The following is a 15611-nucleotide window of genomic DNA, read 5'->3' as shown; positions in this document are numbered from 1 at the left end:
GCTTGCCATATATCACACCTCTAATTTTAGAAATAATACACCAGAAGCTGTGGTCTTACGTCAGGGGATTTTACCTCAGCACTTCTGAAGAAACTTGGAAAACAGGAGAAGGTCTAGCCAGTACCCAGGGAACATCTGAATTACTCTACTCATCCCTATCTTCCTAAACAATGCCAGTGATACACTTACAAATTGCAAATTTTAGGGGAAAAAAGAAGACTGCCCATAATGAACATGGGAATAGCGTGAAGTTAGCTGTATCTTTCTAGTTCCTATATTAATTGTAGTGTTCACCTCCAAATTCCATCTTTGAGTTTTCAATTTGGTGTTCTTAGGAAAAAAGCTTGTATTATCTCTCTGATAGACGCAGATAATCTTTATCTGCTTGACAACAGATGCATTACAGCCGGTTCCCAAAATGGCAATTCCACCTAGACGGACACACACGCTAAAAAGATGGATTCAAACTCCCCCAGGAGTACACCAGGATGCAAACAATAACCCAGCTCCGCGCGATATAAACCCACCCCCACTAGGAGAAGTGCATCATTCAAAAACGACTACACAAATATGTGCAAAACTTCCTGAGAGTTCCCACCCTTCAAATTGCCGGCAGGTTCAACTAACCCACGATTACACTAGCTTGGGAACTGCCAATCTCGTCTCCTGTGCACTGAATAGAATGTTTTCTCTTCTTACTGAGTCATTACCATATCAATCAAATGTTGTTTTTTTTTTTTTTTTTCATGGAGTTTTTATCAAATCTCAAATATGCTCATGTTCTGTGGCTTGGTGAGTTTCCCACAACATTCTGCTCACAAAGCATAGATCTGCTTGTCACAGCAATGCCATATGAGACCTCATCTGAGGCCCAGAAGAGCTGTTGGTAATACAGAACCGATTTCTTCATAAAGACCATGAAGCAAACAAGAGATCACAATGGTCTGATGAGAGCCAATCTCACCAGCCCAGCCTACCTCCGCAGACATGTCAGTTAGACTAGTTTGGACAGGCAAATCGGTTTGTTGTTTGTTTTGTTTTTTAATACATCAAGTGAGTCAACACATCAACAAAGCAGCAACATATTTTTCCAGTTACTAAATGCATTTGTTACTCAGCCAAACCAGAGGTATCAAGAAGCCTCTCTGTGGAGACAAAGTCTTTGGTTCACCGAGCCACCACAACAACCCTCATGCACAACACAAACATCATTTTGATCTGATCGGGCTTTACAAAAATATTTATTAGAGCTATATATAGCTGTCCAAAATCATGAAGATCCAAGGTGCACGTGACTGGACCTACCCAGGAAGCACCTTTAAAAGCAGCACACCTTTCCTTGTCTCCTAACCCCCTGCTGTTTTTATCAGATATCTTTCCAAGTCTGTGTTTAACCGATCCAAGCAGCAGAACTGATGTTTTTTTTTTGTTTTGTTTTGTTTTTGTTGTTTGTTTGTTTGTTTTTTAAAAAAAAGGCTTTGGGGGAAAATTGTGTGAATACTTCAGGTTGCAACAAGTCACGCACCAGAAGGGCTCTGAGGCTGGTACTGGCCAAACAGTATTTTGAGGTGGGAGCCCAGCCTTCCACAGAGGCCAGGGGCTAATTCTCTTCAGTAGTATGAAAACATTAGAACATATTTTTTTCTGCCAGCAGAGGAATGGGTCATTTCCTCCAACAAAGGCCTTTCCACAAAAAGATTCACAAAAACTGGAGCTGGACCTTACTTCTACCTTAAGCAAATAAATTTTGGGGAGTAGTTGCTGATGAAAGCTGATGAAAAAACCCTAAAATCTCTAGTTGGACTTAACTCAGAGCAAGTACTCTTCCATTTAGCAGTAAAAAATGCAGACTAAGGTGTGTTGTTTTGACTTGTAGTTCATAAGTCCAACATCCAACAGCTGCCACTTACTGTAGAGTACTCACAACTATGGTAGTTCTCCTGTTGACAACTGCCCATTGATTTACCCTTTTTTGCTTTTGTACCTCAAACACCATAAAGATTAATGCTCACCTTATTTTTCTAAGTTATACAAGCCCAGTCATCACCAAAACTTAATATGTGTCTATATGAGATATCAAAGAAAACCCATCTTCCTAAAGTAGTGTTTTCATCTTCTGCTATATGGAAAATCTAATTTTCTCAAACACTCTCCTCTAACCTCCCATATCTCCACTAATGCTTCCATGCATTCAGCTCCACTTTTTTTCATGGGTTGCTATACATATCAACTAACAGACAAATTAGGATGTTTCCATAAATGTCAGAATTTTGCTAATGAATTATGAAATGTTTTGGTACTAATTCTTTATAAAGCCCAAATGCCCTGGTTCACGTCTCCTATAGATTAACTTCAGCATTTGTGAAAACAAAGGCTTTCAGATCCATGGACCCCTGGTTTCACACAATGCCTTCACATACACCACAGAACAACAGGTCTGTGCTGCACCTGGAAAGAAAAAGAAAAAGGAAAAAAAAAAAAAAAATTGCAGCACCTGTAAACATTTGCAAACTGTTCCTGTCCTGTGTATCTCAGCTCTAGGCAGCAGCGTCAACACGGCAGCATGGATCGGGCTGTGGGTGATTAACCGAGTGGGTGGCACTTCCTGTGATCTCTTCACTCTGCTTGTTGCCCAAGCAAAGCAGATCAAAGCCAAATGAAACGTATTCGCCCCTGCTATGAGCAGACCCCCAGCAGAGGTAGACACGCGTGGCCACTCCACTGCTGGGTGAGTCTTTGCATACCAAACCTCCCCCTGCCTAAAACCCCACTCTGACAAACGTCAAGGCTTGTAGCAACTCCGTGGAGTAGCTAAGGAAGAAACACTTCTCTGGAACTTGTGTGGGTGCTGCGACTTGCTTCAGATATGTTTTGTTTTTGTGTTTTTTTTTTCTTCCTTCATAAATTTAGCTATCATTACAGTAGCTGAGACTATCACATGATGGGGTTGAAAATAAGAAAGGCTATCAGTAGATGCAAGCAGTGAGGTGAAGATGCAGTACTAATAATCTCAAACTCTGACAACTAGAAAGTGGATATCACACGCAGACAAAATAAGCAGATGCAATCAAGCAGCTGTACCCTGTACAATAGAGCAAGCCTTCCATCTTATCTACTTGTTGCAGACCCACTATTACTTTTCCACTCAGCCAGGCATTATAGCTCTCTCAGGAAAGATATGGAATTGGCACGAGAAAAAAAAAATAGGAAAGAAAAATGTTTCTTAGGCTTTGAAAAATGTATCTGCTTCACGGCTTTACAGATGAAACATGAGATTAATGTAACTCGGGAGCTCAGCGTTACAGAGGGTGGGGCAATAGTTTAAAGATTATTCAGCAGTCACAATCTGCCCAGTACACAACAGAAACACAGCCACTGCCTCATCACTTTGTAAATCCTTACTTTCTAAAGACAAAGTGGGGGTTGATCTCTGTGCATCACACCCCTCCTTTCCCTGCCCCCAGCCATTCCTGCTGGAATGAAAAAAAATCATAACGCAAAGGACTTGCTCCATATTGTATTGTACTTCTCTAACACAAATCAATTTGGAGGAAAAAAAAAAAAAAAAGAAAGAAAGAAAGAAAAAAAAATCTGCCTAATTTAATAGCCAGAAGGCCAGATCCTCCACACCTACATCATCAGCAAATCCCAACTTTAGCCAATTTGGAGATGCTCTCAGATAGCGATTCGAATCACTCACCACAGTATCAAATAGCTATCAGAGGAACTAAAATAAATGTTAAATAAAAACAAAATCAGCTGTTGTCATCAGTTTGGAATACAAACTTACCTAGAGCTGGAAAAGAAGCAGCGTGCAGAGCCCCTAGCACTGTCTCCAACTTGCTGTGAAACTTTCGTACTTCCTGCAAAACCCATCTTTGTATATCTGAGTGAGTCTTACACAGGCACTCACTGGAAAAGATGATAATCTTCTGTATCATAACTGAGGAGGGTGTTTATATCACCCTCCTAAGATATGAAAGACCCAGATTTCTCTTTGCCCCCTCCTCCCACATCTCAGCAAGACCTTCCAGTCATCAGAAGACAGGCGCTCAGCCCCCATCCCATACGTTTACTACAGCTGGGGCACTGAGCTGCTAAGAAAGCAGCATTCAATGGGCCAGTGAGAAAATAAGTGTGAATCTGACTCCTTACTCATCAATAGTAAGACCTCTGGAAGGCAGGAAGCTGATTCTCACTCGGGGACTATTTGCATTTTTCCATTTACAAGCCTACCTTTCATTACCTACCTTCCTTGAGCTCAGTACTCCTGACGTGTAAGGGACAGAGACACCCACTGGGCAGTCCCAATCCAGCACTGGTGTCAGATACATCTTCATCCATCACTTCCCCTTGGATAGCACAAGCACTTCTTCCTCAGACCTCCTCATCCCATGGGCTCGTTACAGACAGAAGGAAAGGCCCTCTGAAATGCCCTCTCAGCTGTCCTCACTGACTACCTGGAGACTCCCAGCACTTGGGGTCACCACCTGATGGCCAGGATTTGGTCAGGAAGCATTATTTCACCCTGTAGCAGCAGGGTATGCTCCATTGTGACCCTTAGTCATGTTTTACAAAGTACTCATGCGACCTCAGATCCTCAGAGCAACTTTAGAAGTTCCTCACTGAAAGTGCTTTTTGTAGCCTCCACTTATTTTTTCAGGCCTAGAGGTACGTAACACTGAAAAATAAAAGAAACATATTTCAATATTGATATACACATAAATGTAATGATAATATTTAACATGCAATAGAAGTTTTTTGAGCACAGTTAAGGTACTCCTGAACCAAGGAGACATTTCCCTTTACGTAGATGTTTCTCTAATCCTCTCTTGGTTTCTCTTAGCGGTGCTTTTGAACAGTTCCTCTTTTTGGAGGTAACAAGGTTCAAACCACGCAGGCTTCTCTAGTTTAAACCTGTTATTCTAAATTGAACTACATGCCAAAGAGACAAGCATCTAAAAGGTCTTGACAGGGTGCTTTGTTCTAATTCCCCCTTCAACTCACATCCCAGCCCCCAAAATTAAGGAGCCCAGCGCTAAAGGCTGTGAGGTGATTTTGTCTCCAAGCAACCTGCAGTGGGGCAACCCTGTGTCCGTGCAGGTGGCAGGAAGAAGTAATCACAAGAAGGAAATGCCACCGTGGCCCGAGGAGCATTATTTTCAGTGGCTCCGTCTAGTTTAGGAGTCCCTGCATCATTCCTCACTGTGCCCCCAGCAGACAGACCAGGCCAGGGAGCCGAGCTGGCTAGCCCCCCGTCCCTTCTTTGTGAGCCAGAATTGTTTTCAGCCAGATCAGCTCTCCCCTTGCACTTCACCACATGTCCAAATGCATGTGCCAGGGCAGCAGAAGGAGGACAAAGGGAGCAGGATGGAGCGGCTGGCCAGAGAAAGAGGTGAGAGAGTAGAAGGGATGGTTTCAGCAGGCCTGAGGCCCTAAAAAAATTAATACCTCACTACGATCAGGTATTTTGAGGGTTCCCCTGTGAGGGTGGTCCTTCCTCTGCCCTATCCCAGCACTGCTTCACTGGATAAAGCTTTGTCTGCTGGTGGGTGTCTAATTCATTGCAGTGGGGATCTACCACTGAGCCGCACGCACTGCTTTCCAGCAGCAGCACGGCCTGATAACAGAAGGAGGGTTTCAGGCAAACCCTGCCAGCATCTCCTCCAGCGTGTCAGCCTTTGGGCCTTTGTATGTCTCTGACTTTGTCTTAGGGCACTAAACAGCATCTCACCTAAAGCAACACTGAAGGCAGGCGTCCTGTTGCCTGCAGATTTCACACAGCCTACAGCGCAATCAGAGAACCTGCGAGCTACTCGGATATATTTAGAATCCCCCGTTGTCGTTACTTTCATCCTACAAAAAAGGAAGGAAAAAAAAAAAAAAAAAGAAGCAGATGATAAATGCACAGCTGGAGAATGTCAGCAGTCACCTCGGCATCGACTGAGCCTGATGCACCTGTTGTTTAACTGAAAAAGAGTGGATAACCCAGAGAAAAAGAAAATCAAAATTTATCTCTCTTGCTGTGGTCAACACACGGCTGCCGCTGTGAAGACAGCAATTTTATAATCCACCAGCCACCATTTTCTGGGCCAGATCCTGAGGATTTGCTGCCACTGAGGAGCCAGCATGCCAGTGGAAAGGACACCAGCATGAACGAAAATAACTGCATGTAATAAAATAGCTGCACATCCATGGAGCACACAGCCACTACCTGGCTTGACATGCCCCACAGGCAAGGCACAGAAAGACAACGTGCCATGAGGACAAGAGAGATGGGCCATAAAAAGTGATAAAAAGATGTAAGAAAGCAGCGACACAGGAGTCCATCCAGCCATAAAAAGGTCAACACATAGTCATGTGCAAGCAGAGATGCTCATAATTAATGATTTAAATCACTTTTGTTGGCTAATTACCTTGGATTGTGAAATGTGATATTTTTTTCCAAGACAGGGTCCCAAGAGAAAGAGGAAAACATTGAAGATGCAGATAAAGGTGGAACTCTGCCTCCAGAAGATGCTTCCACAATCGATCAAACTTATCAGGACTGCTTCCTTTTCATTCTCCAAGCCACTAATTTATGTCTGCATTAAAACATTTGCAGAGCTGCTTGCAAGGAAAGCAAGCTGACCTACTTGTGTTCCCTTTCACTGTTCCTGAGACTCATCATCTACCCAGCGTTGTTTAAATCCTCAGAGGCATTTCATTTCTCAAGAAGTTGGAGAACACTTGCTTATAAACACTTTTATTTATAATAATGGGTAAAATTACCCAGATCATACTATTTTTTTTTACCTCTATGCTATCTTTCAATTTAATTTTGAGGGTGGAGGCTTCACTAGTGAAGATTTCTGCTTGTCAGGGCTTTGGTTGCCAAGAGCAAGAGGTGAAGGGGAATGGAGGGAAAGAGTTTGGATATTTTTAGTTCCTTTTAAAGGAACTATTAGATTCACGTTGGAAGGATAGGAAAATATGACAGTCAGCTGATGACTCCAGATAACAGGGTGAAAAGAGCAATTCTGGGTCCCCATGACTGTGATGGTCTAAATAATTCAAAACCTAATGATGTTATCCTTAAATTCAGATCTTTTTTCACCAATTTCAGTTATGCTCAGTTAGAAGTTGGATTGTTAATCTTAGCTTGATGCCTGCAGCAACAGAAAGATTTGCTGGCAACTGCAATGGTCTCTCAGAAATCCAGTGACCTTTGGTAATGGCCATAATGCATCAGACACCTTGCTCTTGATGCAGAGGATCCTCGTAATTATTTTTATTATGCTTGGTAACTTGTGAAATGCCATACAGACATGGAGAGGCTCCCAGAAATCTGTGGTGACAGCTCCCACAAGTCTGCTATACCTTCCCAGCTCACCATGTTGTCTTACACCATCTCCTTTGTTATTGACCATCTGTTTAATAAATCCACACTGGTGCTTGCGTGCAGGTCTTTGGGAGGCATTGTAACACATCTCTTGCTGCAGATACTACCGTGGGCAAAATCACCCTTGTTGAAACTCTGATGGCGTCAGAGGATTTATACAAAAAAAATATTTTAGCCTACTGCAATTCCTTCACAAATTAAAGGGTAGAAACTGCCTTGCTTTGGGCCAGGCACAAACAACACTTTGGATCACCTCTGGATGACCTAGCAACAGGGTGTTTTCTTCTGCACACTTCATTTTGTGCTTCAGAGTTTTAAGCTTTGTTTTTGAGACAGTAAATTTCACAGAGGAGAAATCAACCTTTTGAGATTAAACAGTGCCTCAAGATCTCCCTGCAACTGGCTCTGTAGTCCCTTCTGGCCAAACTAAATACAGGCTGCCAGCATGAGACAGTCCTGCCCTCCCTCACCTCTGGCTTCGTGTTCCCATCACCACATCAGGGAGCTGAGCAGCTGAAAACAAAGGCAGGCTGATTCCCCTCACCTCCATCAGCTCCCATCTGGCTCACAGGGCTGAGCTGGTTCGCTCTCAACCACCAGCACAGCACAAAGGAGGCAGCAAGAACCTAGAGTCCAGAGGGGAAACATGTCCTGCAGCAGCAGCTTGAATTTATGCCATTTTGAAGCAAATGCAGCCTAAGTCTCCACATTGGAAATCTTAAATTACTCAAACTTGTTTTAGTGAGGTGCTTCCTTTTCAGAGTTAATGTTTAAATACAACCTTACTTACTGCTGCAATGCTAATTAAAAACTATAGTAGTGGAAGAGGTGACTATGCTTTTGTGATCTACACAATCTGAGGTAGCATTTCAGAAAACCCCATTTGCGGAGAAATAAATTTGTCATATACTTTTTTTTTTTTTTTTTTAATCCAGAAATTACCATTACCAGATCTGCTCTAACTTTTTTGCAAACTTTTCTGTTGTTTCCTTCTGTGTCTCAGCAAGTTTGTTATACGTAAGCACCACCAAAAAATTCAGGCTGTGACTGCTTATGTGAGCGCACAGATCATACAGCTGATGAAAAATCTTGTACTTTATGTATATATTTAGAATTCATTTTCATTCACGATATACTTGAATGTTCACTAAAGTATTTGCTGCCTCAGTGAACATTCCTATTAGCAGCTTACTGTTAGAACATTTGCAGAAAATCAAGTATTAAAATAGGTATGAGCACAGTGAATGCATCTAAAAATTAAAGAAATGCTCCTTACCCCAAAGTGACTTTTTTCACTCGTGTAACAATGTAGTGAATATAGGATATCAAAACACAGTAAAATGTTCTCAAGCGACAAGTATATTTTTTGTTCTACCCAAACGTAATAGAACCTTAGATGGCTATTCACTTTTACATACACTAGGAAGAGGTTTCCATCCTAGGGGAGTTTCAAAATTTCAAAACCAAAAGAGCAAAGTCTTGTACTCGAATCCACCCATGAGCCAGCATGAACATTTTTTAAATATTTCATTGCAGCTATGGCCTTTCTCATTCAAGTTTCTTAGCATAATTAACTTCAAAAGTTATAAAGAAATAAAATTGTTCCATGAGACAATTTTCCCATTGAAATCCCTAACTGATGATGTCTCCAAAAATTCCAAAAAAAAATCCCCCTGAAGTGAGGAAGATGAGAATCCCCTCCAGCCCCTTTTCATTATTACATCACAAGGAAGTCCATAAGAACTTTTTGTTTTCCACCAGCCTGTAATCCCTGATAGAAAAACTACTGAACAGTGAGCTTGACTGACTCTATGCCATATCACTTCTATGACCATCTTCTATCACCATGACTGAACCACGAGCATGCCAGATGAACATGGACAGAGCAGGGTCTCCTTGCAACACTCCACACGTGCATTACCTCACAAGAGTTACTGCAAGTTGCCTTACACAAGAGAATCTCTGAGGCTAATGAAACCCACGTCATAGTTGATGCAGCTTCCCGTAGCTCCAGAGGGCAGAACAGCTTCTGACAAAAATAGTGCAAGGTCATCTTCGATATACACCTCTGGTCACGGATGTCCAACTGGGACAGATCCAAGAAGCTTCTAAACAAGACAAACCTAACAGATCCGAGGAGGTCACAAGAAAACTCACTCCATAGAATCGTTAAGGTTGGAAAAGACCTCTAAGATCATCAAGTTCAACCATCAACCTACCACTGCCAAGTCTACCCCTAAACCATGTCCCTAAGCACCACGTCTGCACATCTTTTACCTCCAAGGATGGTGACTCAACCACTTCCCTGGGCAGCCTGTTCCAATTCCTCACAACCCTTTCAGTGAAGAAATGTCTCCTACAATATCCAACCTAAACCACCCCTGGTGCAAGTTGAGGCCATTTCCTCTTGTCCTTTCACTTGTTGCTTGGGAAAAGAGATCAACCCCCACCCCACTACAACCTCGAGGTACTTGTAGAGAGGACTTGTGACTCTTCTAGCTGCTGTGTGGAAACAAAGATTACAGAATCAGAGAAACACTTACTGTAAGAAGCTCCTGAAGGCCATCTGAACCAACCTCCCACTCAGATATAGGCTCTCACAAACTCTAGATCAAGTCAGTAATAGCTTTATGTGGCTGATGCTTGAAACTCTCCAAGGATCAAGATTCCACAACTTGAAATAATGTATTCCAGTGCTGTACTCTCTTCCTACTTAGGAAATGTTGCTAACATCCAGTTTGCAAGATGAAAACTCTGGCTTTTGCCCTCAAATTTGCCTCTGTTTCCAGTACTATTAGTAAAGTCCCAGTCTGTAGTGCTGCATAGCTATTCTGCTCCAGATAAGAAGCTTCTACACCTTGCTAAATTTTATAAGGTCCAATCCACAAGCTTTTTTGGCACTTCTGGACAGACGCAGTACAGTGTGTGTGTCATTTCCACTAATTTAGCATCACACACAAGTTTTTGGAGGGTGCATTCTCACCGATCACGATGAAAATACTGACTAGTTTCAGCCCCAGTATCAACCCGGGGGTGCACAAGTACTTACCAGTCACCAGCTGAACATCAGCTATTGATGACTGTTCACCAAATCTTGAGGTCCAGGCAATTTTCAACCAATGTAACATTCTGCTCATCCAACCTGTACTTCCTCAGCTTCCAGTTAAGAATGCTATGTGTCAAAAACCTTACTGCGGATGAGCTGTATTGCATTCATCACTTCCCCCTCATCTTCATAGCTAGCTATTTCACCATGAAAAAGCAATCGGGTTGGTCAAGCATGACTTCCATCGGTAAATAAATCTGTTCACTCTTCCTTGTCATCACTTTTCCATGTCTTTCCTTGTTACTGCCTTCTTGTCATTTGTGTGTTTGGAAATGGATTCCAAGAGGATGTGCTCCATAAAAAGCACATTCAGCTCCAGTTGTAGTGGCAAAGCCAACATCATACAACATCTAAATTCATTCCACAGACATTCAGATATTGGGGTTTGTCTGCATTGCAAACACAGCAGCGTAGGCACACTCAGATTAGCTCAGACCCTAAAAATATTCTGGCCACAGGAGCACAGACTATAGCTTTATTGACCAAGCTCATGCCAGGGCTTGTGGCCATGGTGCAGTAAGACTGCCATAGTAAATCTGTCATCCATCCAAAGAAGGCTAGTCACGGCAGTAGATACACTCCAGTTCTTTCTAATAGATTTATTTCACGGATGATTCAGATGAAGTTGTAGATGTCTCCTGGGTAAGTTCCATAGCAAGCCCCACTTTCAAGACTACAGCCAGCAAACGAGGCATTCCCTGAATATGGTCTGTAGTGTCATTAATGAGGTGAAAGTGTGGTCTAGCTTAAACAAAGGTTTATAGCCTTCTATAAAAACATACCTTTTCCTATTACTCCTAGTAACAGATCTGACAGCTGTTATCTCTCTGCTTATATTTTATGCTTCCTAATTCTAACATGCGATGGCACTTCATTTCCCAATATCCAATTGACATTCTTTTGATGTATCTTTTGGGCTGGTGCCTAAGCACATTTGCAAATAGTTTAGTGCTCAATTTAAGGCTGAATATATTCCCAGAATTCCGTTGGCAATCAATTATTTATTACTTACAAGTGTTAAGATCAAAAAGAAAAGAAATAGATGTATATTTCACGCTGACAGGAGGTCCGTCGGGATTACAGAAAACAGAAACTTTAATGCTAAATTTGTGTAAAAAGGGTAAAACGGGGATTCCCTAGCCAGTTCTCAAAAAAAAAAAAAAAAAAAAAAAAAAAAGAATGGCCTGGATTATTCAGTTATTCTTCCTGGGCTTTATCTCATGGTTTTATGGTTGGCAATGCACATTTGAACTGCACCATTAGTTCCCTGCACCACAGGGGCAAGGTCTGGTTGACTTTTGTTAAGGAATACCAGTCAGCCTAGGCTCCATGTCAACTACCTAGATGTATCTTTTAGCAGCATATCCAGTGCAACATAGCTAATTAATTAACGTGCTAATTAATTCCTATCAATAAGCCTAGGATTTGCATTATTTTCCAACAAGATCATAGTGGTTGTATGGCTTCTCTGTCACATTTGTAAAACCTGGGGTTTGTAAGGGCATCAACAGTCACATAAAGGGGAACTTGCAAGAGTAGAATTAAGAAAGATCATCCATACTTCATTGAACAGCTTTGTAGAAGCCTGAGAACCTTTTCAAAAGCACTTCTGACTGGGGCAAAACTTGCATTATTCCTGTCTATGGGGTTTGAGCAGCAATGGGGCTTCACAAGGGAAAACACAAGACCTCTCCTCTCTGTGGGCTGTAGGTCAGAGCTAGAGTACTCAGAATGAAACTTTGTCTGTAGTCACCTCTGAATATGAAGTTCTCTCTATAAATTGCATGCTCTTCTCTGTACGTTTTATATTTATTTATTGCTAACCTTAAAGTGGGACCCAGAATGGGCTCCAATTAAAGACAGTTTTTGTAAATAATAATAATAATAATAATAATAATAATAATAAATAAAATATCAAGAAAATATCCCTCAGCAGGTCAGTGGTACAAAACCAGTCCCTATCTATGTGTTAACTGCTGCGTAAGGCGTATCTGGCAGTTTCACAATGAACCAGCACAGAATTATTCAAACAGGACGGAAGCAGCAGCAGGAAGAGAACAACCTGGTGCAAATAAACAAAGAGGAATTCAAACTCGGGAATACAAGCCGATAAAAGGCAATCTCCAGAAATAAGAAGTCTACTCATAAGTGTATGTGAATGGCTACACAGACCAAGTGTATTCACCATGTAGCTCTGCAAGCTGAAATGTAAAGCGAAATATCCAGCAAGCAGCTCTGAAACTTTAACATGGATGCCAGAATTTAGTAATGACTTGGGCTGGTTTTTCATGGCAAGCAGTCGATCCACCAATGGACTAAATTTTTTTTCTTTTTTTCTTTTCTTTTTTTTTTTCCAGGTTGTACAGCAAATCTATCACCTTCTCTGAGGTCACAGAAATTATAACACCCGTGTAATTTAACCTGTTTATTTGTCAAGTAAACAGATAAATTATACTACCATAAAACGGAGATGCATCTAAAGAAAGTGGCAGCTCTCCAGGTAAAAAGAATCAGCCATCTGCTCTAAGAAAATCTAATAAAGCCCAGTGACAGATCACTTCAGTTATTGAGAGAAACTTGGAACAGTGGGGCAGAAATCAGCCGCGTGAAACTGGAGGAGTCGCACAACAGACAGGTTGAACATAATCTGAAAGGCAGTTCATCATTTGCTTTGCCACCTGCAGACTCAACGTGTACCTTAAGTCACAGCTTTCAAAATTGCTATTATTATTATTAATCCTGGCTGAGAGTTACAACTTTGAGAACGTCTTTAGTTCGTAAACCTTAAGTCACAACTTTCAAAAGTGTTATTATTAATCCTGGCTGAGACTTACAACTTTGAGAACGCCTTTAGTTCATAAACCTTTGGGGTTTTGAGCATTGCTAGACAAAGGAGTAGATAAGACAGACGGCGCAAATGAGACCTATTTTGTCTTTTGGAGTGATTTTTCTGCTTAATGAATTTTCAGATAGCCAATTTGTCACGTTTGGAGCAAAGGTATTTAAGAGTCTGGAGGTTAATTAGAAAAACAACAGCTGACTTTACTGAAAGAGTTTAATTCAACTGTATGAACAGAGACAAACTGTTTTCAACCTAGAAGATCTGTTTGGAGCTGGTTTGTGCTGGAATGTCACCCACACAAATCTTGCAAGAGAACATTAAGTGACAATACACTGAAAATGAAGAAGCTCATGTTGGAACAAAATCTCTGTGGTTGAAAAAAAAATCGCTTACAGGAGGAAACATTTCAATTCCAGTTTCTAATTTAGCTATTACCTAATTAAATATAAAAGTAGCTTGAAGTATTTTAACCTTTTTTGCAAACATCCTCACACAATCTAAATTTCCTGTCACCACATTGGTTTTCTTCATGCTTTTCTCTTTTGTTTAGCTCTTACCTCAGGCCCTGTTCCAGGACAGGGTGTTAATTCTTTAGGCTGGCTCTGTGTTGTAGACCAACTGGCAATTTAAGGTTAGGACTTTGTGTCCTAAAAAAAAAAAAAAAATGTTAATATTTGTATAAACAGTAGACTCAGGTCTCTACAGCCCCAGGGCACCTGTGCAAGTCCTTCCTTCCCCAGAGCCCAACCCAGTTTCCTTCTGTTGGCTGAAATTAGTAATGATGAACATATAAACGAGCAAATAACCACCCCTCCACCCCCCCAACAAAAATAAAAAATTACTTAGGGCTGCAACTCTTCTTTAAATATCTCTCTCTAGCACCATCATTTTCTCTCCCTACAGTGAATGTCTTAGACACGTGCAAAGGAAAACACAATCTCTCACCGTGGAAGACGTTCAAAATCTAGACTGGGAAAGAGGAATTTTCTCCACGATATACACTTTATACAGAGAGAGATGCATACCCCTGGAGTCTGATCTTTCTGCTATTAGAGAAGTCATTGCTCTTGCTACTGAATCACTACATAAACAGTGCCTATGGCTCAAGGGGCACCCTCAGGCTCCCCACATGCCAAACAAAGGAAGACTAATTTTCTGCCTGTAGAAACAGGAGTGCTGGGGCATCGAATCCCTGGATACTACAATCCACTTAAAACTATACTGCATTAAGGAGGATTCTGCATTAAGGAGGACTCTGCTATTTAGGAGAGAAACGAAGTAAGCAGCAGGTAGGATCCTGTACTCCTGGTGCTCACTATCACTATGCTGCAGAGAAATATGAAAAAATATACACAGAACCAAAAAAAAAAAAAAAAAAAAAAAAAAAGGAGAGAGGGAAAAATCCTGGCTCTGCTGAAGCTGATGGTAAAGAGATTTCTTGCTTATCTATGTTACCTATGTTTTCCTCTAAAGGAGCAAGGTAAATGCAGTGATTTACTCTACACATAGGAAAAAAAAAAAAAAAAGAAAAAAAAAAAAAAAGAAAAGGAATGAGAAATACACATACAGTTTTGAATAAAATATAATAATATTGAATTTGGCAAGATGCCAGTGGTGTTGACTGCTGAAGTGCATGGAGCAGAAGTTTAGGTATACAAAGATCTATGTAAGGCTTGGGGTGAAAGGCTGTGTATCATTGCCAAAACCTAGGTTTTTTATCTTCTGAGAAAAGAAGTACTTGAACTGACAAATAAATGTAAAAAGCACAAATGTGATTCTTTATTAAGGCAGAGTGCTGTCAAAGTAAGCATCAATTTTCTAACTTCATAATGCCAGCCACACTGTATTAAGCAAATGAATGCAAAGGTAACATATGAGAGGTGGTTACAGCAATCTGTCTATCAAGATGACCGCTGTGTTTGATTTACACATTTCTAAGTGTTATGTACTAAATATATCAAGCCATTAAAATATCCATTTTTTACTGTTCTAGTGAATTCGATGCTTTTACCCTCTCTGGAATCTTTGTCACTTGATCTCCATTCAACTGTGACACTTGATCTTGCATTAGATTGTAATACCAAAACTGTGTTCACCCATGCAGGAGAAGAGTTCCCATAGGACCCTACTGGGATACAGACAGTGATAAGTGACGAGGTAGGAGGGGGTTTCAGGCAACTGGCATTTATGTGTACTATATATTTTATGTTTCCAAATTCAAACAGTGATCACTTTTTTAAATTAGTGCAACTGCTTTAATTAGAGGAGAACAACAACAAAGA

This window comes from Aythya marila (assembly GCF_965140915.1).
Source record: "Aythya marila genome assembly, chromosome: 2".
Taxonomy (NCBI): domain Eukaryota; kingdom Metazoa; phylum Chordata; class Aves; order Anseriformes; family Anatidae; genus Aythya; species Aythya marila.
The sequence above is the reverse complement of the archived record's forward strand: the minus strand, read 5'-3'. Positions refer to the sequence as shown.